This window comes from Lepidochelys kempii, chromosome 6 (genome assembly GCF_965140285.1).
Source record: "Lepidochelys kempii isolate rLepKem1 chromosome 6, rLepKem1.hap1, whole genome shotgun sequence".
In the NCBI taxonomy this organism is placed as follows: domain Eukaryota; kingdom Metazoa; phylum Chordata; order Testudines; family Cheloniidae; genus Lepidochelys; species Lepidochelys kempii.
Genome location: NC_136385.1, coordinates 91,810,551 through 91,835,190, shown reverse-complemented (window position 1 = coordinate 91,835,190; position 24,640 = coordinate 91,810,551). Strand labels below are relative to the sequence as shown.

The following is a 24,640-nucleotide window of genomic DNA, read 5'->3' as shown; positions in this document are numbered from 1 at the left end:
TTGACTATAGTGATCTAAAAAGAGGTGCCTGTCACCATAAAAGGTGGAGTAGCACACATGCAGCAGGAGAAAGGTGCTCTGTAAATATAATTTAGCTTAGGCATTAAGGGCCATAATATCTAATGGCTAAAATACAGTAAAATAAGAGAAGAAAACAAAAATGTTAAGGTGATCTGTCAATCTAATGTGATGAGAATGGGTGTTTATGGTTAAAGCCTGGTTTATGCTAGAAAATTAGGTTGGTATAACTACATCAGGGTAGTGAAAAATCCACACCCCTGGGTGATGCAGTTAAACCAACCTAACCCCTGGTGTAGACAGTGTTAGGTCAACAGGAGAATTCTTCCGTCGACTTAGCTACCGCCTCTTGGGGAGGTAGAGTACCTACACAGGGGAGAGTACCCCTGCAGCATAGGTAGCATCTTCACTGAAGTGCTGCAGCTGCACTGCTGCAATGTTTTAAGCATAGACAAGCCCCAAGACTCTCTTGGTTTTTGGTTGTTCGGCAGGCAAAGGTACAAGGGCAGGGGGACGGTAGTTTGGGTAATCTCAACTTTGCATTTCCAGGTTTTCCAATGTTCCTAGTTTTCTCAAAAAAACACTAGACTTCCTTAAATGGCTTTTCCCTTGATTAACTCATGAACTCCATTTTAATGAAGCATTGGGGGAATTTCCCTCTTCTAAAAAGATGTAAACATTACACAGTGTCACAAATATGATGACCTTGCAAGCTGTACAGGGATTAACCTAGCTCCTCCCCACATTACATTCCAGTTTTTTTTAGTAGATTCCTCCATCTTGCTCCCCAGACTGGATTCTGATAGGGAAACAGAGGATGTGGAAACATGCAAAGTGGATTTGGGAGCCCTCCCCAACCTGCCAAAAAAAACAACAAAAACAAAAACACCCCACCAGTTACTAACCTTTCTGTAACTGCTGTTCTTCAAGATGTGTTGCATATTTCCATTCCAATGTAGATGTATGTGCATCCCAGGAACAGCTGCTGGAATTTTTTACTAGCGATATCAGTCAGGTCAGCTCCAGAGCCCTCTGGCGCCATGCGCTCATAGCACCAGTATAAAGGGTCCCGCCAACCCCGCGTACCTTCAGTTTCTTCTTACCAACTGAATCAGGTAAGAGGGGATGGAGTGCGGTTCTTAGAATGGACATGTGCAACACATCTCAAAGAACTACTGTTACAGAAATGGTAGTAACCTTCTTCGAGTGCTTGCACATGTCCATTCCCATGTAGATGGCTCACAAGAAGTTGCATAGGAGGCAGCCTCGGTGTTCAAGTACAAGCCCACTGCAGTACTGCATGGCGGAAGTTGGCGTCATCTCTGGCCTGTTGGGCAATGGCATAGTGTGCTGAGAATGTGTGCACTAAAGACCAGGGTTCTGCCTTGCAGATATCTTGCATAGGAATTTGTGCTAGGAAAGCAGCTGAAGGGGCCTGAGATCTTGTGGAGTGAGCAGTCAGGTTAGCCAGAGGAGGGCCTCCCGTGAGTTCATAACATGTCCGGATACATGAGATAATCCGAGACAAAATCCTCTGGGCAGAGACAGGGAGTCCCTTCATTCTCTCTGGATTGCTATGAACATCTGAGTCGATCTGCGGAACAGTTTGGTTCCTTGAATATAAAGCGCCAGAGCCCGTCTAACATCCGAAGACCATAGGTGCTGTTTCTCCCTGTTCGCATGTGGCTTAGGGTAGAATACTAGTAGAAAAATTGCTTGGCTGCAGTGGAATTGTGAAACCACCTCTGGAAGGAACTTTGAATGTGGGTGCAGCAGTACTTTATTGTTTGAAGATCATAGATGGGGGTTCCAATGTGAGGGCTTGGATCTCCGAAACCATCCTGGCCGAAACCATGCACTGTCATAACCATACAGGTAAGGGTAGCATAAAATCCCTCCTTTACTTGGAAGGGGTTAAGAAGCTCAAATAACCTGGTTGGCACCTGACCAAAAGGACCAATAAGGGAAGAAGATACTTTCAAATCTGCGGGGGTTTGTTTTGTGCTCTCTTGGTGTTCTCTCTTGGACAGAGAGGGACCAGGGTAGGAAAAACCATCTCCTAAAACACTACCTGAAATAAGCATCCAAGATTACAAAAATTGTAAGTAATTGCAAGGAAATGCGTTCGTTTATCTTTTGTTTTAGCTTGTGAATTTTCCCTATTTTAAGAGGGAGGTTTATTCCTGTGTTTTCTGTAACTTTGAAGTTTTGCCTAGAGGGGAATCCTCTGTGTTTTACATCTTATTACCCTGTAAAATTACCTTTCATCCTGATTTTACAGAGGTGCTTCTTTTACTTTTTTCTTTATTATAAAGTTCTGCTTTTAGAAACCTGATTGGTTTTTAGGACACTAAAAACCAAAGGGTCTGGTCTGTGCTCACCTTGTTTACCTATTTGGTTGGTATATTATTCTCAAGCCTCCTCAGAAAAGGAGGTGAAGGAGCTTGGAGGGATATTTTGGGGAAACAGGAACTCCAAGTGGTCCTTTTCCTGAATCTTTGTCCAACTCACTTGGTGGTGGCAGTGATACCGTCCAAGGACAAGGAAGAATGTGTGCCTTGGGGAAGTTTTTAACCTAAGCTGGTAGAAATAATCTTAGGGGGTCTTTCATGCGGGTCCCCACATCTGCACCCCAGAGTTCAGAGCAGGGAGGGAACCTTGACAGTCTCTAAGACGACGACTTTCCAGGAGAGATGCAACAACAAGCATGTTACCGGTGGCTCAAAGGGTGGGCCCTGTAAGCTTTGAAAAGACAAGGTTTAGGCCCCAAGGAGGGATCAGCTCCTTTATCTGGAAAGTACACCCTCTCCAGGCCTTTGAGAAAACGGATTACCATTTTGTGCGAAAAGACTGATCTGCTGTCGACCTTCGGATGGAAGGCTGAAATGGCTGCCAGGTAAACCTTGTTTGAAGAAAAGGCCAGACCTTGCTGCTTCAAGAGCAGAAGGTACTCCAAAATAAGTTGCAATGAAGACTGTGCAGATGGAACATCAAGTTAGGAAGACCAGGTGGAGAATCATTTCCACTCTAGCAGGTAAGTTGCCCTGGTGGAGGGTATTCTACTGCCCAGTAGGATTCTACCAACCTGCTCTTCAGGTCTGAGCAAGCTTGCTCTTCAGGATTCAACCATGGAGGTTCCAGGCCATCAGATGAAGAGAGCTTAGGTTCAGGTGGAGCAGCCAACTGTGGTCTCAGATGATCAGGTCCGAGTGTAGCGGAAGCTAGATTGGGGTCTCTGCTGAAAGGTTTGACATGGTGATGAACCAGTGCTGTCTGGGCCACACGGGGGCAATGAGGATGGCCTGTCCTCGGTCCTGCTTGATCTTCATCAGAACCTTATGTACCAATTGAATGGAGGGAAAGGTAATACAGATGAGCTGTCCATGCTAACAGGAAGGTATCTGTAAGAGACCCTGGGTTTTGGCCCCACAGGGAGCAGAACTGATGGCATTTTCTGTTGTTGCGGGCAGCAAACAGGTCTATAAAGGGGACTCCCCCACCACTGGTTGAAGGGACCACTTGTGGTGAGTAGAGAAGGACCTTCTGAGGCGATCTGCAAGTTGGTTCTGTGTATCCGGTGGATAAGATGCTTCTAGATAAACTGAGTGTGTGATGCAGAACTCCCACAGCTGGATTGCATCCTGACATAGGGGGGGAAGAATGCGCTCTCCTGTGTGTTGATGTAGTTCATGGCAGTTGTATTGTCTGTGAGAACCAAAACCACCTTGTCTGTAATGTGGGGCAGGAATGCTTGGCAGGCTAGGTGGACTGCCCTAAGTTCCCCGATATTGATATGTAGAGAGCTCTTCTTGGGACCATGGGCCTTGAATCGTGAGGTGCCATACGTGAGCTCCCCAACCCAGTGCCAAGGTGTCAGAGACCAGGGACACAGACGATTGGGGCCTCGAAAAAGGTACTTCTGCACAGACTGTGCGTTGGTTCAACCATCAAGTCAGAGAATTGAGGACCTGGAGTGGGATGGTAAGCACCATGTCCAGGTGATGTTGCAAAGGTGAATATACTGTAGCCAGCCAGGCATGGAGGGGTCAGAGATGTTGCCTCACATGTTGCACCACGTATGTGCATGCTGCCATGTGGCCCAGGAGGCTCAAACATATCCAGACAGTGGTGACTGGATGTGTCTGAAGGGAACTTATCAGGGTCGAGATTGAATGAAAATAATCCTGCAGAAGTCAGGCCTTTGACCATACGAAGTTGAGAACTGCCCCTGTGAAAGCTATCCTTTGTACAGGGGGTAAGGGTGGATTTCTGATAATTTATTAGTAAGCCTAAGGCCCGGAAGGTCAATGGATGTTGGATTCCACCTGAGCTCTGGTCCGGCCTTTGATTAGCCAGCCGTTGAGATACAAAAATACACAAACTCCCTTTCTCCCGAAGAAAGCCACTACTACTGCCATACATTTGGTGAAGATCTGTGGGACTGCCCACAGATGAAACAGGAGAACCGAGAACTGGTAATGAGTCTCGGTTCACAACAAATTTTAGGAACCTTCTGTGGCCTTGAAAAAAAAAATGTGGAAGTATGCGCCCTTTAGATAATGGGCAGCATACCAATCCAGCAAAGGAATGATTAAAAACAAGGAGACCATGCAGAACTTCAAGCTCTTGAGATAGCGGTTGAGACGACGCAGGTCTAGGATCGGTCTGAGACCCCTCTTGGCTTTCAGAATTAAGAAGTAAAGAGAATAAAGCCCCTTTCCTCTTAGATGGTGTGGAGCCTCTTCCACGGCACCCACTCGAAAGGGGGATAGGACTTCTTTTTCCAATAGCTGCTCATGAGAAGAGTCTCTGAAGAGGGATGGGGAGGGGCGGTGGGAAGGTGGAGTGGATAAAAATTGGAGGTTTCAGAGTAACAGCCGTGTTAGTCTGCATTCGCAAAAAGAAAAGGAGTACTTGTGGCACCTTAGAGACTAACCAATTTATTTGAGCATAAGCTTTCTTGAGCTACATGCTTTTTTCATGCTTTGTGTGTATAAAAAGATCTTCTACACTTTCCACAGTATGCATCCGATGAAGTGAGCTGTAGCTCATGAAAGCTTATGCTCAAATAAATTGGTTAGTCTCTAAGGTGCCACAAGTACTCCTTTTCTTTTTGAAAAATTGGAGGGTATAACCTAATTCTATTGTGCTTAGAACCCAAAGGTCCAAGGCAATGTGGGTCCAGGCTCTGAGGAAGCAGGACAGTCAATTGGAAAACAAAGGGATAACTAGATCCAGACCTGAGGGGATTGAGATGTTGCCCTTGAGCATCTCGTCAAAACAAGTGCTTCGAGCTGCCCGAGTATCTAGGGGCAGATTACATTGGCCCTGAGGAGGAAGTTGGTGGAGGGGACCTATGCCCGAACCCTTGGTTCTTCCTCCTCTGCTGGTCCTCCCAGAAAAGCTGTGCAAAATAGCGTCCAGTCTGTTGAGGCCTGTAATGTTTTCTGGACACCACTGGTGTATACAGACCCAGAGATTTTAGGGTCATCTTAGAGTCCTTAAGTCTGTGGAGTTTGGCATCTGTTTCCTCTGAGAAGAACAAGGGCCTTTTGAATGGGAAATCCTGGGTGGTTTGTTGTACCTCCTCAGGAAACCCCAAAGACTGTAACCATGACCTTCTGTGCATGGTAATAGCTGTGGCCATCGATCTGGCTGCAGAATCAGCAGCATCCAAGGCTGCCTGCAGGGAGGTCCGGGCTACTGTCTTCCCCTCTTCGACTACTGAGGAGAGCTCCTGTCTGGCTTCTTGAGGAAGTATGTCCTTAAATTTTTGCATCACCTCCCACATATTAAAATCATAGTGAAGGCTCACACTGGAGAAGCTTTGATTATGCATTCCTTAGCGTGGCTGTAGGTACATGTGCCACATGTCTTATAATCTATGCATTGTGTGGTTGTGACTTATGTCACTGGGCCGTTCCTGAGAGGGTGGTCAAAGCTTCAGACAGCAGCATTACACGAAGTTACTGGGTCAAATTCTGGTCTTAGTAAACACCAGCGCCATTCCTCTATATTTTGGTTGTGGAACTGAGACCAACATTTTCCCCACTCTGTTTTATTTCATAACATCGTTGAAGATTTTCTGAAGTAGTCTGACATTGCCAGTTCACAACCATTATTGGAAAAGGTCAGGCAGGGGAACCACAGAGAGGGGGAGGACTAAGGAGAGAGGGAGCACCTGGGCCAGTATGGAGGGAGCAGATGCAAGATAACCATGACTAAGCTGAGGGGAGTCTTGGGCTGCCATGCTGGCTGCTCTGAGGCTAGAAGATCTCTTGGAGTCTACTTGGGTGTTGCACCATTTATAACACAAACTTCATCCGACATAGGCATGAATTACATCTCCTCTCTCTAACTAGCTACCAACTTCCCCAGAGCTATTGGAAAATACTTTGCCTGGAGGAAGCCATTTCCACAGTTTCCCAGTTTACATGTTTTCAAGCTAGAAGTAGTAGAATACTCTGAGTAAACTTTTCAGAGTCAGCATAGATCTTCTAGGAAGGTCCCCAGAGCTAGAAGGCACCTCATCTGAAGAAAATCACACTTTACAGAGAAACAAACCTGCTGAAGTAGCCTGCAGAGCAGCTGACAGGCAGACTGGTTACATTTTGGTGAAATTAGGGATGTAGGATCAAAAAAGCATTAAAATGGAATGGGAAATTCAATCTGAACTACAGCATTGCCACTGTGGCTTCCTACTAAATAGCCCTTGGTGCCAGAAGAGAAAACCATATTAAAAATTCTCCTCAATAAACATCAGAGGCTAGAATTGCCACCCTCCCCCTTTCTCAAGCTGTTGGTACTTTGCAAGCATCTGTCCCCTCCATTCCCAGAAGCATCTAAGGCTGGTGGTGACACGTTTGGACTGGACCACCAGGAATTGTGATGAGGGAGTGGAAAGGTGGTTCTATTTATTTTAAAGCCCCATCTGAACACAGCATGGTCTCCAAGAGCAGTAGAGCAGAGATCTCTACAGTTTCTGGCACCTTGTCCTTAGGGATCATAACTAGAGGCCTGACCTTTTCCCAGAGGAGACTCCCTTGGTTACAAGGCTCCTGTGGAAAACTAGAAGGCAATGTGGAGGACTGACTGGGCCCACTGAAATAGACTGAGGCAAGTGGGTGGCATCTATAGTGTCTCATTGAAGACACTTAATTTGCTGAGTGGAGGGAGGGAAAAGCACCAGTACTCTATTTAACTGAGTACCTCTGTTGGTTAGACCAGAGGATGGGGAGTTAGTACTCCTATTTTCTATACCCTGCTCTGACAAACTCAGTGTGTGGCCTTGAGAAAGTCACTGCACCTTTCTGTATCTAAGTTTCTCCTCTCTACAATGGGCATAATGATACTGACCACTCTATGCTCACATGGGATTGTGAGGCTTAGTAGTCGTAAGTCCCTTTCTCACTCAGGTGGCTATAGCAATGTAAATTATTAAAATTACTACACAGACTTGAGGGAGGTAGCAGAGAAGGGGGAACACTGGGTAGAAAGCATTACAAATACCAAAGACAACTAAATTGTCTACTACTTTTATAGGGTCAATTGTGTGCAAGGTGCTTCACAGACAAGAGTGGCATAAGAGGCCCTGAGCCAAAGTGTGCAAATGTAATAGCAAAACACTAGTTCTAGCACTAAAACTTTTGGTTAATTGTTTTCTCCTATTCCCCCTCCCTCCAAGCACGTGCACTGAAGTATGTGAAACAGGAAGACTGGGGGCAGAAGCACAGCACGAGGTTGAGGCAACATACCTGGCAGCTGCTAAAACAAAACTTCAAAAGACCCAGCTCCCTTTGAAAACCCATCAGGCAGGAGCCACTCCTCCCCTTCAGCTTCCCTACGAGTTGGTACACTTAACCATTTCAGCATGTTTGGCAGCCCTGCAGCCAGTTCCAGAGCAGGTGGTGGAGTAGAAAATTAGGTCAGAGCCCCAGATCACTCTGTTGTCTCCTTGTTCCTCACTTCTCCCAGCAGGCAACAATGTGCATGCTGACCAAGCAGCCTTAGTGACGGACCAAAGTACTGCATACTCATTGCAGGTTCTCGGTTCATGTTTCTGCAAAAATGAAATGCCAAGGCCCAGAACTGCCACAATGAGTTGGGTGGCGGCCAGTGTCCTCTAGCAAACTGTTGGGTCTGACAACAAAGATGGCTTGTCACTATAGAGTGAGGGGGAGGGGTGAATCCTCAGCTAGTACCCAGAGTGACATGGAGAACTAGCATGAGCTAGGACATGCTCAAGTTCCAGCCTCACTTGTCCAGGATTATCTTCATTAAATGTCCCCCCTCTTAGTCCCTGCCTACACTAGGTGATAGAGGTGCACAAAACTGTTGCCTGGAACATCTTGAACTTCCAGTTGCTTGCACAATACCAGTTCCTCTACACACAACTGCCAGCCAGGAGGTGGGGAGTGCAAGCACCGGGTTTAATTCATAACACCTAGAGGTCAGGTTTTAGTTTCAGTCCTGCTGAACTGGCATCACATTATTTACAACGATCTCTCCCTAACGTGGGCAGGAGGGCAAGAGTTGTTGTTGCCACAGTTCAGCTAGTCATCCCAGCTCCATGCCACTGTGTCCAGCTTTTCCCCCAGAATGTGATAAGGATGAAGGACTGACGACCGTGGAGAAGATGGAGTTAAAGCTGCTCGATTGGAGGTGTACATTTGATTGTTTCCAGACTGAATGAGTTTAGATCGGGCCTTCATTTGTTTGTATTTTTGAATTTGAGAAGGATTTTGTACTTTTTAATGATTGAGCAGCAGCTACACCTATGGCCAGGTACCATTGGAATCAAGGCAGCATTTCTCATTGGAATCAATTGTTGTAAATGAAAAAGTCTTATTCAAGGTACTCAATCTCCCTTCCTAGGGCCAACACAGGATTGCTCCCCATAACACTTAAAAGAAATTGCTTAGTTATGCAGAAGCTCCTGCACCCAGAAGCAGAGATGGGTACTATAGGATAGGTGTTGCAGGAATCCCAGCAAGCACTGGTACAGCAATAGTGCTGTGCTGTGTGTGGATACATCATAGTTGCGGTTGGAGATGCTAAACCCTTGCAAGCCCACCCATTTTTTATAGTTATAACACTCCAGGAGTTTCCTCTCAATGCAGATAAGTCTACAGTGCATCAGACAGGGATTATAATGGTGTGGAGTGTTTGTCTGAGATGCATTCACAAAGGCCACATCTATACAGACCCCTGTAACCATGCTTCAGCAAAGCTCCTAAAGTCTGTTAGCAGATTTCTATCAAAGGCTAGGAATGACATTATTACTGACCAGGATTGCCTGGGGAGTGTAATGAGGAAGTATGGAGCTGGTGACTGGAAGATGGTTTGTAGGTGGCTTGAGCGGAAGGTGGTGCCATTTGCTAAAAGGAGAAGCTTGGTAACATGGGCCATGCTCATGACTTTCTAAAGATCCTAACAGTCACAGAGTGACAAGAGGTAAGATCTCAAATAGAGAAAAGGTGAGTAATGGGGTTACAAGGCCAGCAGCAGTTCACTGTGGCAGGAGCTATCTAGTATATTGTGCCATGTGCACTGTATAACATACAACTACATGCCTCAAGGCCAAGTGGGATGTTGATAAATGATATGCAAACAATCTGGGGCACTGAGGAACTAAGTAGAGCAACTTAAGGTTAAGTTTATTGAGCTAAAGGATGCTGACCATAACGTAAAACTTGCCCAGTGAAAGCTGCTTGGGATACTCCGGAGAGTTGCATTTGAGCAATTAATCAAACTCAAACAGCAGCCTTCTAATTTTCCATAATAGAGATATTCCTCTGAAATGCCAGACCCGGTGAATCTGTTGATATTTTCAGGTACTGACACCCCGAAAAGATCTCAAATTTACATATGCAATTTGATCCACTCAGATGGTCTCCGAGCACAGATGGTCTTCCTGCCTGTCATGGGGTCTCTCTACCCCATGCTGGTTCAGCAGCCACAGGGTTAACACCCCAAATGCCTGCTTGCTCAGCCAGAGCTGATTGGCAGACCCACAGCATAAAAATATAAAAGGGCTGCAAGACAGGAGGATAGGGTGGCTGCCAGAGATATGGAGGGATTGCGGAGAGAGGATCCCTCCAGCAAACTGGTGAGGAACTGCTGGACAAGTCATCACACCAAAGAAGATGGGGAAGATTACAAAGGTAGGAAGTAGCTCAGAGAACAGCAAGGGACTGAGAAGGACTGATTCTGGCAGTTCTAAATAAAGGCCCCTGGGCTGCAAACCAGTGGAGTTGGTAGACCTGGGTTCCCCTACATACCCCAGCCTGGGACTCTTAGGGTATGTCTACACTGCAATAAAAAAACCCACAACACTGAGTTTCAGAGCCTGGGTCAAATGACTTGGGCTCACAGGGCTCAGGCTGCAGGCTATAAACTGCAGTGTAGGTGTTTGAGCTCAGGCTGAGGGGGGGAGGAAGGGTGTAGGGCTCAGAGCCCCGTCTCCAGCCTGAGCCAGAACTTCAGCACTGCAGTTTTTAGCCCTGAAGCCCAAGCCTGAGTCAGCTGACTCAGGCAAGCTGTTGGTCTTTTATTGCAGTGTAGACATACTCTCTGAGAAGGAGCTCCTAAACCGAGAACTAGAGCTGATTAACCCCTATGGGAACCACAGAACTTCCACTTCCCCATTATCCTAAAGACAGACTATTGAAGATCCAGCTGGAAGTGGGGTCAGTCCTTAACAAGAACTTCACAGATTGGGTGTGATGGCATAGGGGAGGATGGGGAGGTAAAAGGAGCCAGACTGGTGTAGCTCCCCATCATGCCTCACAGGGCTTTAACAAATAAAGACCCCCATATTATACTGCCGCCTACTCCATTACTCTTCTTCTTCTTTGTGCAGTGGGTCTCAAACTTTTTTACCGGTGAACCCTTTCACATAGCAAGCCTCTGAGTGCAACCCCCCCTAATAAATTAAACACACTTTTAAATATATTTAAACACCATTATAAATGCTGGAAGCAAGCAGGGTTTGGGGTGGAGGTTGACAGCTTGTGACCCCTCATGTAACGACCTCGTGACCCCCGAGGGGTCCCGACCCACAGTTTGAGAACACCTGTCTTAGTGTATGCGTAACATGCCTCAGGTGGCACGTGACTAGGATTCATCACTGAATTTGGTCCACAGGTTGGATCATTAGCTTCCCTGGTTTGGGCCGAGTACTGAAGGGAGTGTGACGTGAACGCTGATCCATGGCTTATCCCCCTTATGTTTCATAATCGAAGAGATTTGTGTATATGTTTAGTTCTCTTTAAATAACTACTACAGGTCCTTTTCATATTTAACCTATGTAATCTAGTGGCAGGAAGATGGAGTTTCACAAACAATTGGAAAAACAACAAGGAGTCTGGTGGCACCTTAAATACTGACAGATTTGAGCAGGGGGTTGGACTAGATGACCTTCTGAGGTCCCTTCCAACCCTGATATTCTATGATTCTATTTGGGCATAAGCTTTTGTGGGTTAAAAACCCCACTTCTTCACATGGTTCTTCTTCTTTACCCACGAAAGCTTATGCCCAAATAAATCTGTTAGTCTTTAAAGTGCCACCGGACTCCTTGTTGTTTTTGTGGATACAGACTAACATGGCTACCTCCTGATAATTGGAGAAATGACTCAGACATTACAAAAACCTTTTGAAAACAGGATGTGCAAAGAGAGAAGATCCCTGAAAGAGAGAAAGAAAAGTTGAAATGACTGTCAGATGGATTAACAGTAAAGGACAATCCAAACTGCTTGAGAGAGATCCAAATAATCCAAAATTTAAAAATTTGCGGATAGTAATGGAGCATTACCCTGCCAAGAGTTACTAACTGAATACCTCTTCCACTTTAAGCCATAGATCTTTCCTGAAGTCTGCAGAAAGATAAACGGAACTTACAGAGAGCAGTAAAAACCATCAGTGATGAAAAAGTCCATGCACATACAATCAGCAATTTCAGATTTAGATGGAGAACCCAACTGCAATCTTATAACAGGACATCTGGAATTCCTGGTAGCAGAATGGAAGGGTTTGATATTATGGTCAGGTGATCTGAAAACTCAAACTGATGACCTCAAGTTGGAGCTATTAATAGCAGATGAGCTCTGTCACATTTGACCTTTCTGATGACTTTTGGAAACAGATGGAAAAGGATGCACATCGGAACTCTTGACTCAGATCTAGGAGGAAAGCATTTATCAGAGAGCCAGATCTCACCCTCTCCTGGAACATAAAGGAGATACTGCACATTCTGCCATTACAAAAGGGTCTGTTTATAGTGCACTTCATCTGTAAAAGAGAATGAGGTGAACAGAGTCCTTGAAGAAACCACTTGCATGGGATCGTGTACTTCCAGCTGAAATCTGTTCAAGTGCTCTCTCTAAGAATTTGAGCTGCTTGGGATTCGATCTGCTAAATACACCTTTCCCAGCAGTGAATAAAAGTAAATTCTCTGCACCAGGTCACCTAATACCTGGCTTTGTTGTCATTGGCCAATTTGTTCCTGATTGGGGGAGGAAAGCCTTCAAAGGCCACTCTCAGCTCCAATGAATTTATGCAAGCTTGGATATCAGAGGAGCCAAAAGAGTCTCAATTGTGTGATGGCCAAATTGAACTCCGCAACCAGTGCCCAAAGCATGTTACTATCACAGCTGATAGAAACAGACTGCATGAAACTCCATGCAATGCACAGCACATACAGTAAAACCTCAGTTACGAACACCAGAAATACGAACTGACCGGTCAACCACACACCTCATTTGGAACTGGAAGTATTCAATCAGGTAGCAGAGACAAAAACAAATACTGTAGAGTAAAGTATTGTGTTAAATGTAAACTACTAAAAAATAAAGGAAAAGTTTAAAAAAAGATTTGATAAGGTAAGAAAATTGTTTTTCTTGTTTCATTTAAAATTAAGATGGTTAAAAGCAACATTTTTCTTCTACATAGTAAAGTTTCAAAGTCCTATTAAGTCAATCTTCAGCTGTAAATTTTTGAAAGGTTCTACTCTAGAACCTCAGAATTATGAGCACCTCAGGAATGGAGGGTGTTCATAATTTTGAAATGTCCATTACTGAACAAAACGTTATTTTTTCAAAAGTTTACAAGTGAACCTTGACTTTATAAAGTTTTGGAACTTTACTATGCAGAAGAAAAATGCTGCTTTCCCTTCATTTTTTTAGTAGTTCACATTTAACAGTACTATACTGTATTTGCTTCTTTTTTTTTTTCCTGTCTCTGCTGCTGCCTGATTGTGTACTTCCAGTTCCAATTGAGGTGTGTGGTTGACTGGTCAGTTTGTAACTCTGGTGATCATAACTCAGAGGTTCTACTGTACTGTATATTAAGGTTTTGCCCAACACAACAGATAGTCCTAGACCAGTGATGGACAACCTGTGGCCCATCAGCGTAATCTGATTGCGGGCTGCAAGACATTTTGCGGACGTTGACCATCTGCAGGCACGGCTCCCGGAAGCTCCTAGTGGCTGCGGTTCGCCATTCCTGGCCAATGGGAGCTGTGGGAAGCGGTGGCCAGCACGTTGCCCATTACTGTCCTATATCTTTCCAGAGACAACCAGAGGAAATCAAGTCATCATGCTACGACTAGTACCTTGTCTTTAACCAGCACTGCAAAGGTCTCATTTTAAGTCCAGCAAATGGTGCCATGGGGCAAGAAGCCATAAATTTCAGAAAGACCCTTATTCACAAATTAGTTTAGATATGAAGAGCCCATTATGACTCACCTGCTGTCCTGTATAGCACAAGCCAAAGACTCTCACCCATTTTAAGACTCCTACAAGTGTGAAACACGGGAAATCTCAAAGGTGAATGATCTCTGAATCTCTTGATATCTGTTTGATTAGTTGAGGACTTGGAATCTCAAACAGCTCCTATGAACTCCAAGTCTACAGCAGAGTGAATGTGCATTTCTCATGATTTGTCCTCAGTCCTCATGACAATTAAAGCACAGACCTCACACTGCACCAACCTCCAGTGACTCCAATGAGTCCCTCAAAGTTGATCCATGTTCAAACCTGAGCATCTTCAATTTCTTTTAGGATCCTGAGTGAAATGAAGGGGAGCAGACATGTCTTTTCTTACTCTTCTTCCCCTTTATTCTCTACATTAAGGAGGAAGTAGATTAGTCCACACTTGAAGCGGTCTTCTCCTCAGATATTCTAGAGACCAGGACTTCTCACAGCTGGATTTTGAAGCAACTTTCATTGCCGGCTTTGAAGATGTTCATAGCTCAGATATGCTGCACTCTTCACAGAGAAACAGATTAGCCTACTAAGCTTTTTCCAGCAGCAGGAAATTATGTAGAGATTCCTGCTCTCTAGGAGTACTGGGGGTAAAGGCCACATAAGCCATGGCCCTAGTGGTGACACTCACCCAGATTCTGAACATCACAATCAATGAATTACATCTATGTATTGCCAGATATGAACTTTTTAAATCCCCACCTTCTATTAGGTCCACCATGTCAGATGGCAAGAGACAGAGAGAACAGGAGAAGATTGCTACTGAGCCAGATAAGAACTCAGATTCAACTAGAAAAGCCATGTAACATCATGGACATTAACAGCTAACACTAACTCTATAATGTGTTCAGCAGCTCTCTCATTCTAAAATCCCCCTTTCTAAAGGTCAATGACACAGGACTAGTATCTGGTATAATTTCTCCCTCAAGAATGTTGAGCTTCACTGTGTTGTAGCCACTATTTCTTAGGCCTGATCTACACCGAAATCTTAGGTCAATCGAGGTATGTTGCTCAGGGGTGTGAAAAATTCACACGCCTGATATAGTTAAACCGACCTAATCCTTGCTGTAGACACTACTAGGTAGATGGAAGAAGTCTAGCATCAACCTAGCTACTGCTTCTTGAGGGGGAGGATTAACTACAGTGACAGAAAAAACCCTTCCATCGCTGTAACAAATGTTAACGCTATGGCACTCCAGTGACACTAGAGTGCTGTAGCTGTGCCACTGTAGCATCTGTATGTAGACATATCCTTAGTTGCTTAACTACAGTTATTGAACTTCAGTAGACATGTAGCAGTTTGGTCAGCATGGCATCTGCCAGCTTGGCTTGCTATGGACTCAGAGGGAAAAGATATTATTAATTCAAGTTCTGTGAATCCAGTGCAATGGTAAGTGGAAATTGTAACACCTCAACTTTACTTCACCTTGCTTTCATGAATCCACAGTTGTGTGGGACTAGTATCACAAAACTATCTGCACTTAATATGGGGTTCTGGAGACCAATATTTCCACATTACCCTTACCCTACCCCTGACACATTACAGGGACTATGCTGCTCCCACACTATATTGGAGTCACCTCTTAATGGGCCCTTGGTAGACCACTCAAGCCATTTGGCATACAACCCAAGTCACTTGGTCTCACTGGACTCCTGGCTCTGCCCACTGCCCAAATATCCTGACCCCTTGCACTTTGTACAAACTGGCCAGCTATTCTTAGTTTCAGGACAGCACTAGAAACTACCTGGGAAATATTGAAAACAGTATTTAGCACCAATGTTACTAACCATAACAACTCTTAACACTTCATAAAAAAAACTTGGCTGTTGGAGGAGGGTGCTAGCCTTCCTATCTCCCCCATATTACACAGCATGCTTAGGCTTCACGAGCTTAGGCCAACAGCTTTCTGAAGAGGGTCTCTAGGCGAAGCTGTCACCACATGTTGGAAAAACTGAAATACTCCCTGGCTTTTTTTTTTTTTTTTAAAAGGTTTTCCCCCTCTTTTAAAAAGAGGTTTTTGTTAAATGCTAGAGCCTTGCATGGATCACAAACAGCTGCTGATTGATACCTGCAGCCCAGAGAAGCCCTGGAGAATAACAGGCTGTCATGGTGCCAACAACATACAACTCACAAACTCCAGCATCAGCTGCAAAACTCCCCTGGACATAAAGCACTTGGGAAAGTAAAGCAGCAAAGCCTGATTCCCTGGTGCAGAGCTCTGGGTGACCCTCAGAGAGGAGAAGGGGGAGAGGGGGACAACACCCAAGGCTTTCAGGGACAGGAAATGGGTTTCTTTCTACAATTCATGCTTTTGGCAGGGGAGTCTTGTTTATATCACAGGATAAGAACACCAAACTGCGAATGCTGTGCTCATCCTGGGAAAAGCCAAGCCAAGCATGACCCTGGGCTGGATGGAAAATGTGAGCATGCACTGGCTTAGCAGTCAGGCTGTGGTGGAAACTCCACTGTCCAAGAGGAGGTAGCCCAGAAGAGAGGCCTGATGGGAAGGAAGGAATTCCCTCAGTCAGGGGAGTTGGAGGCCCTTTGTGCTACCTCCTGATCTGGCACTCTTGCTTGGTTACTGAAGTTCTATTTGGATGAGATCTCTCCCCTCATCTCAGCCAGATTCCAGGGCCCCTCTGTCCAGCTTCATTGGCAGCTGACTTCAGGGACAGTTGTGTGGGGACTGTCCCTCATGAGGGCTGTCTTTTATTGTGCCACCCTACATAGAACCTCCGGATTCTCCACATTTTCCTGAGAGAGATATTTGCTGGGAGACTGATGATAATCCTATCTCAATCCATCTTCAACTAGGTTTCCATCTGTAAAAAACCAGGGGCCTTGAGCATAGCTGCTCATACGCCTGTCTCCTGCCGTAACTGAACCCCCTTATCTTACATTTCAAACACACCTAGCACTGAGCCATCTGTTCCTTTCCCCAGGAGGCTCCCTCATTTTTTCTTGAGGCAGTGCAGATCTGGAAATCTCCAAAATGTTCACACTGAATTCCATCTCAGGACACTCCTGGAGAGTGTCAGGCTGGAGGGAAAGTAGCTGACCTGCCTCATCCCTCCAAGCCTAGGTTACAGATAGGTGTCTCCATTTCTACAAAAGGGTGGTGAAATGCAGAAAACGCAGCTCTAATATTTCAGTGCCTCTTTTTGTGCTGTAGGAATAGCACAGTTCAGAGATGAGCCCCTGAATCTTTTTGTTCCTGAGCTAGGTGGTTATGCCCTGAAAGTGATGCAGAAAGGACTCTCCTCTGGGAAACTTCCCGGTACCCTTCTCACTTTCACAGCTCAAATTAGCTCAAAATTAATTCCACCAGCTATAGCACAGCAGCATGGATTTCATTCCCACCTTACTACCTGCAAGGCTGAGCAACAGACAAGACTCCAGGTTCCTGTGCCAGGAAGAGCCAGGGATGGATAAAAATACTGCTGGGGGAAAAAAAAAGAGGAAGGGGGAGAAGCCAGACATTCGTGGGATTCCCTGACAGCTCCATGCAGAAGGAAGGGCTGGGCTGGAAAAAACAGGCCCCAGGTTCCTGCCAAGCTGTCTGAGGCCCGTCCTTTCCAAATCGCTCAAAGAAACAGCCAAGGCTCCCTTGTAACCCTTTCAGCACTCACCCGGGATGAAAGGCTGCTCTGGACAGTAAACCTCTGAGTGCCAAATGCTAGGGCCCTCTCCTTCCTCAAGAGCATTAAACTGAACAGCTGGGCTCCCCCACAATGGTGAAACTCACATGGGAGCTCAGGACATTAACCCTACAAGCACCACATTGTACTGAATGAGAGGTTTAGTCATGTGGAAGGAAGAAGAGAGACCCAGATGCCACTTTGTAATGTGCAATTTCTGTAACCCCACAGGACATTTGAATAAAACCCAGGGAGAGCAAGAAGAAAGAAAGGAGCTATAAAATAGTGCTAGTGTCTGACAGTAGCTATTTAAATACCCCCATGCCAAGTTAAATATGAAGGAGCAAAAAAATAACAGTACCTGTGAAGTTAGCCACTTCGCCAGAGGAACATACCCAGGAATGGTAGCCAAGAGACATGGATAGGAGATGACTGGAGTAAGAGAAATAGGATGTAGCTATTTCTGAATGAAAAGTCCATACATGTTGCTGAGTTTTACATTAACTGCAACCACCAAAGCTAAAGACCTGGATATCATTGTGGGCAACTCAGTGTGTAGCAGTGGATAAAGCCAACAAGATCTGAGGTTGCATAAGCAATAGGATAGAAAATAATACTGAAAAATATAATAATGTCATTATATAATTCAATGGTATGCCCTCACTTGGGAGTAGTGTCATCAGTTCTAGTAACTGCTATAGAAAAACAGAGTCAGACAACAATTAGAGGCCTGTAAAGCCTCCATATGGATACTGAAATGGTTGGGATTGTTTAGTTTAGGAGACAAATAAGAGTGGACATGAGAGAGACATTACAATGAAAGGTATAGAGAACATAAATCGAGCACTCTATTTACTCTCTCATATAATACAAGAACAAGGGGACATTCAATGAAATTGAAAGGCAACCGATTTAAAACTGATAAAAGAAAACCTTCACACAATGCATAATTAACCGGTGGAACTCACTGTTACAGCATATAATAAAAGTCAAGATCTTACCAGGATTCAAACAAAGGACCAGACGCTGATGGGTAATGAGGATGTCCACAGTTGGAACAGAAAATATTGTAAGAATTATTAACCCATTCTGCTTCCAGACATAAGCCAACCACTAGCTGATGGGGATTAGGAAGGAGGTTCCCCTATGTATAGGTTATTCCATTATTGCCCATTACAAGGTTCTTGCAACTTCCTCTGAAACATCAATCCTGGTCGTTCCACATATAGGATACTGAAAGAGAAGGATCCGTTTGATCCAAGATGGCAATTCCTATGTTTAGAATGGGTGGAAGATGGTTTGTGGAGGTAACTAAGTGAGCTAGCCCAGGCCCTTAAGTAGGAAGAAGATTTGCCATCTGCTCACAATCCCATCTCCCACTTCCTCCCCCTGATAGCTTCCATCATGATAGAGCTTGGTGACCAGGAGGGTTAAGCCCTGGGGACATGGGAATGAGAACACCTCCACTGAAGGAAACAAAGGGGTGAAGGCTGCGTACTGAAAGAGATCCCACCACATTACCTCAAACAAGACTGCAAAAGGGGACTATAACCACTCAGGGCCAAGCAGAGAAAGTGGAGTAAATGGGAGACAACTCTTTATTCAACCAGAGCCAGTCAGACAAAGAGGCCCCCAAGTTCCCAATCCTATAAAGCCCTCCCAGAAGCAGCTGAGAGCAAAGGCCCACTCACACAAGCTGACTTGTACCCCACTCTGCCCTGCTGTGAGGCCCCAGCTCTTGCCTCCAGCTCACAACCCCAGCACTGGCTCCTACATGCTCACTGCACTTGGACCAAACCCCCTTCGCCTCGGGAAAGGGCCCTGTAATTATTCTCACTTATTACCTCGGAAAAATAACAGCACAGCAGCTGCTAGCCAAGTCCGACTCAACAATGTCTGGGGAGCCGAGGCTGCAGGGCCAGGCCTCCGACTGTCTGGGCAAGTCACGAGCTTTCTCCCTTTCCTCTCCCAGAGGCTCCAGACAGGCAGAGCCAAGACCTAGGCTGTGCAAAGCAGCGTTCCTTCAAGATGGTGGCAACCCATGGTGCTGAGGCTCAGAATAGGCTGGCGAATAATAGGACCTACCATCACAGGCTTCTCTAGTGTGATTTATCCAATATACAAACTATCAAGGCTGGTCATACATCTCCAAACTTGACTAACCTAGTTTGCTCCCAGAATTAGGTTGTCATCAGTGTGCATGGGGGCAGCACAAGATATGGGTGAGTGGCTGCCTGTGGTGATAGGGGAGACAGATGTATGCATAAATAGTGTAGGGATGGAGTTGCTGCACATACCAACTTAAGCTCATCCTGCCTCTAGTTAACAGATGCCCAGGCAGTATCCCCCCCAACCTAGTAACCTAGAACTTTCCTGAAGGTCAAAGTTCAGTTCAAAAACTTAGGTTTCTCAGACACACACTGCTCTTCTGATGCCAAAGCCCAGGGCTGAGGTGCTAGGGTACTGCCAAGGGGAAACTAACAGGAGCCCAGTAACAAACAGTAACTACAGTCCACTTCTAGTCTCCCCCAGTCAATAAAGTTAATTGATCCAAATCTCCAAGAAAGAGGCCTCTAGTGGGATCAGAGCTCAAGGGCTGCCTTGATGCAAGTGGTGGACTAGATGACCTCTTGAGGTCCCTTCTATCCCTACATTCCTATGATCCTATGATTCACAATGTGCCTGTCCTAATATAAAAGACATTTCTCTGTCTGACAGGGACTCTTCTATGAGATACTTTTCCTAACACAGTGCTGGCCACTGCAGACAGCAGGACAAAGGCATCCACAGAGGACACCGAGCTGGGGCCACTCCCAATGACTTGATAGATGGTAATCACAGACAGCAGCGTCAGGATAACCTGGGCCAGATTTACCTTGTGCTAAAGACTCTTCCTTCCCCACCCTAGGGTAGCACAGCCTGCTACTGGCAGGCACAAGAGGGAAGCATATGTAGGCGGAGGTGGAGAGATTAGGGTGTAAAGAAAGGGAATTGTGTGAGGACTGCGGTGCGAAGCAGACAGAATGTGCTGTGCAATGCAAAGAGACAGAGCCCATTGTTACCCTGGCCCACAGAGAGGGGGTGGGAGGAGATTAGGAAGGGGAAAGGCACAGACAGGGTCAGGGGAACCTGACAGATGGACGGCTAAGATGTTGCAGTGTTGGAGTCAGTGGGCCTGGCTGCTCCTGTTCTGGCATTTCTGTGCTGCCTCACCAGGGAGGTGCAAAGGTCAGTGCAGAGTTTGCTAAGGCTGAACTGAGGGACTATTGTGTAGCATTCAGTAGCTACTGCTCTTGCCCTACATTTCCTCTGGGAGGGATCAGTGCAGTTCAGGCTCCTCAGCCTTCAAGTTAGCCTGCATCCAGCTTGTGCGAAAATAGTTAGGCCCTGGTCATGTGGCAAAACAGGGCATGGGGCAGTGGGGAAGCTGTCCACTCCTCACACAGGACTGTGGGGCACCAAAAGCAAGCAGCTCAAAGACAGCAACTCCACATTCATCCTTGAGACCCTGGGATACAGGAAAGAGCAGGTCTCAGATGACAAAAAACAGCCCCTGCCCCCACCCCAAATCTCTGCCCTTGGCTCCCAAGATACCTAGAACTCTCCCCTTTCTCATAACTGGAAGCTTACCTATAGCAAATTCTACCCCATGGCTCCGTGTTGCCGCCTCCGTGTTGCCTCTGCCATGCTGCCCAAGCCAACTTGACTCCAACCCTACTTCAATCCCCATCCAGGCTGTCATCATATCTTACCTTAATACTTTGGATTCCCCAAGTCTCAGCTCATTACACCAGCCTGTGTAGAATGCTACCACCTCGTCACCAGTACACAGCAATACAGCACCATTACCTGCCTTTCCTCCCATCACCACTAGAGCCCCCAGTTTCACCATATTTTAATTCTTCTCAGGATCCAGTTGAAGACCATCCTTGTTTTTATAATCCTTCACTGATTCTGAGTTGATCCCCTCTGTGCTTAGCTTGCCTAGTGAACCACGTGCTCCTCCGCACCTGTCAGCTTGCCCCCAGCCCTTAGTTTAAAAACTGTTCAACGACCTTTTTAATTTTAAGTATAATGGAAGAATGGGCTCCACCTAAACCAAAACAGAACCAGATTGCTGGCGCTTAAAATCAAAAAGGTCGTTGAACTGTTTTTAAACTAAGGGCTGGGGGAAAGCCGACAGGTGCGGAGGAGCATGTGGTTCGGACATCCCTTGGGGGACAATCTATAAATGGAGATTCCCTATGTCCTAATAAGAAGAAGAGGATGGAAAATGATAAAATACAGGGAGGATCTGATAAGAAACAGTCAAACAAAAAAAAGGCCCAATTACATCATGCAATAGGGGACAGCCAAAAAATGACACGTTTTTAAAATGCTTATATACACCGATGCTAGAAGTCTAAATAATAAGATGGGTGAACTAGAGTGCCTAGTATTAAATGAGGCTATTGATATAATAGGCATCACAGAAACCTTTTGAAATGAGGATAATCAATGGGACACAGGAATGCGAGGGTACAAAATATATCGGAAGGACAGAACAGGTTGTGCTGGTGGGGGAGTGGCACTATATGTGAAAGAAAGCGTAGAATCAAATGAAGTAAGAATCTTAAATGAACTAAATTGTACTATAGAATCTCTGTGGATAGTAATTCCATGCTTGAAAAATAAGAATATAACAGTAGGTCTATATTACAGATAACCTGACCAGGACGGTGTTAGTGACTCTGAACTGCTCAGGGAGATGAGAGAGGCTATTAAAACAAAAAACTCAATAATAATAATGGGGGATTTCAACTATCCCCATATTGACTAGGTACATATCACCTCAGGAAAGGATGCGGAGATGAAGTTTCTTGATACCTTAAATGATTGCTTCTTGGAGCAGCTAGTCCTGGAACCCACAAGAGTAGAGGCAATTCTTGATTTAGTCCTAAGTGGAGCACAGGATCAGGTCCAGGAGGTGAATATAGCTGGACCGCTTGGTAATAGTGATCATAATATAATTAAATTTAACATCCCTGTGGTGGGGAAAATTACACAGTGGCCCAACACTGTAGCATTTAATTTCAGAAAGGGGAACTACACAAAAATGAGGAGGTTAGTGAAACAGAAATTAAAAAGGTACAGTACCAAAAGTAAAATCCCTGCAAGCTGCATGGAAACTTTTTAAAGACACCATAATAGAGGCACAACTTAAATGTATACTCCAATTTAAAAAACATAGTAAGAGAACCAAAAAAAAGCCACCGTTGTTAAACAACAAAGTAAAAGAAGCAGTGAGAGGCAAAAAGGCATCCTTTAAAAAGTGGAAGATAAATCCCATGAGGAAAATAGAAAAGAGCATAAACTCTGGCAAATGAAGTATAAAAATATAATTAGAAAGACCAAAAAAGAATTTGAAGAACAGCTAGCCAAAGACTCCAAAAGTAATAGAAAAAAATTTAAATACATTAGAGGCAAAAAGCCTGCTAAACAACACTGGATGATCAAGATGCTAAAGGAGCACTCAAAGATGATAAGGCCATTGCAGAGAAACTAAATGAATTCTTTGCATCGGTCTTCACTGTTGAGGATGTGAGGGAGATTCCCAAACCTGAGCCGTTCTTTTTGGGTGACAGATCTGAGGAACTGTCCCAAATTGAGGTGTCCTTAGAGGAGATTTTGGAACAAATTGATAAACTAAACAGTAATAGGTCTCCAGAACCTGATGGTATTCACCCAAGAGTTCTGAAGGAACTCAAACGTGAAATTGCAGGACTAACTGTCATCTGTAACCTATCATTTCAATCCGCTTCTGCACCAAATGACTGGAGGACAGCTAATGTGACGCCAATTTTTTAAAAGGGCTCCAGAGGTGACCCTGGCAACTACAGGCCAGTAAGCCTCACTTCAGTACCGGGCAAATTGGTTGAAACTATTGTAAAGAACAAAATTGTCAGACACATAGATGAACATAATTTGTTGGGAAATAGTCAACATGGTTTTTGTAAAGGGAAATCTTGCCTCACCAATCTATGAGAATTCTTTGAGGGGGTCAACAAGCATGCAGACAGAGGAGATCCAGTGGATATGGTGTATTTAGGTTTTCAGAAAGCCTTTGACAAGGTCCCTTACCAAAGGCTCTTAAGCAAAATAAGCAGTCATGGGATAAGAGGGAAGGTTCTCTCATGGACTGGTAACTGGTTAAAAGATAGAAAGCAAAGGGTAGGAATAAATGGTCAGTTTTCAGAATGGAAAGAGGTAAATAGTGGTGTCCCCCAGGGATCTGTAGTGGGACCAGTCCTATTTAACATATTCATAAATGATCTGAAAAAAGGGGTAAACAGTGAGGTGGCAAAATTTGCAGATGATACAAAACTACTCTAGATACTTAAGTCCCTGGCACACTGCGAAGAGCTACAAAAGGATCTCACAAAACTGGGTGACTGACTGAGCAACGACATGGCAGATGAAATTTAATGTTGATAAATGCAAAGTAATGCACATTGGAAAACATAATCCTAACTATACATATACAACGAGGGGGTCTAAATTAGCTGTTTCCACTCAAGAAAGATCTTGGCGTCACTGTGGATAGTTCTCAGAAATCATCCACTCAATGGGCAGCAAGAAAAGGAGTACTTGTGGCACCTTAGAATTTGTTAGTCTCTAAGGTGCCACAAGTACTCCTTTTTGCGAATACAGACTAACATGGCTGCTACTCTGAAACCCGTCAATGGGCAGTGGCAGTCAAAAAAGCGAACAGAATGTTGGGAATCATCAAGAAAGGGATAGATAATAAGAAAGAAAACATCATATTGCCTCTAAACCATGGTACGTCAACACCTTGATTACTGCATGCAGATGTGGTTGCCCCGTCTTAAAAAAAGATATATTGGAATTGGAAAAGGTTCAGAAAAGGGCAACAAAAATTATTAGGAGTATAGAATGGCTTCCGTATGAGGAGAGATTAATAAGATGGGGACTTTTCAGCTTGGAAAAGAGGTCACTAAGGGAGGATATGATAGAGGTCTATAAAATCATGAGCGGTATAGAGAAAGTAAATAAGGAAGTGTTATTTACCCCTTCTCATAATACAAGAGCAAGCAGCCACCAAATGGAATGAATAGGTAGCAGGTTTAAAACAAACACAAGGAAGTATTTTTTCATGCAACACACAGTCAACCTCTGTAACTCCTTGCCAGAGGGTGTTGTGAAGACCAGTACTGTAACGGGGT

At 44.9% G+C, this 24,640-nt stretch overlaps 1 protein-coding gene across 12 annotated transcripts in view; it reads right to left on the bottom strand.

The window, feature by feature from the left end:
* Nucleotides 1–24,640, bottom strand: part of TTLL5 (tubulin tyrosine ligase like 5) — a 210,238-nt gene that overhangs the window by 71,916 nt on the left and 113,682 nt on the right. Inside the window, exons 31-32 of one of the 12 annotated variants that reach the window (XR_012159503.2) lie at nucleotides 18,419–18,650; nucleotides 17,793–17,849 (exon numbers count right to left, since the gene is read on the bottom strand). The exons of the other annotated variants lie outside the window; for them this stretch is intronic. The gene's annotated coding sequence lies outside the window, so the exon portion shown is untranslated. Of the gene's footprint in view, nucleotides 1–17,792; nucleotides 17,850–18,418; nucleotides 18,651–24,640 lie in introns of those variants that run through there. 12 annotated transcript variants of the gene reach the window in all.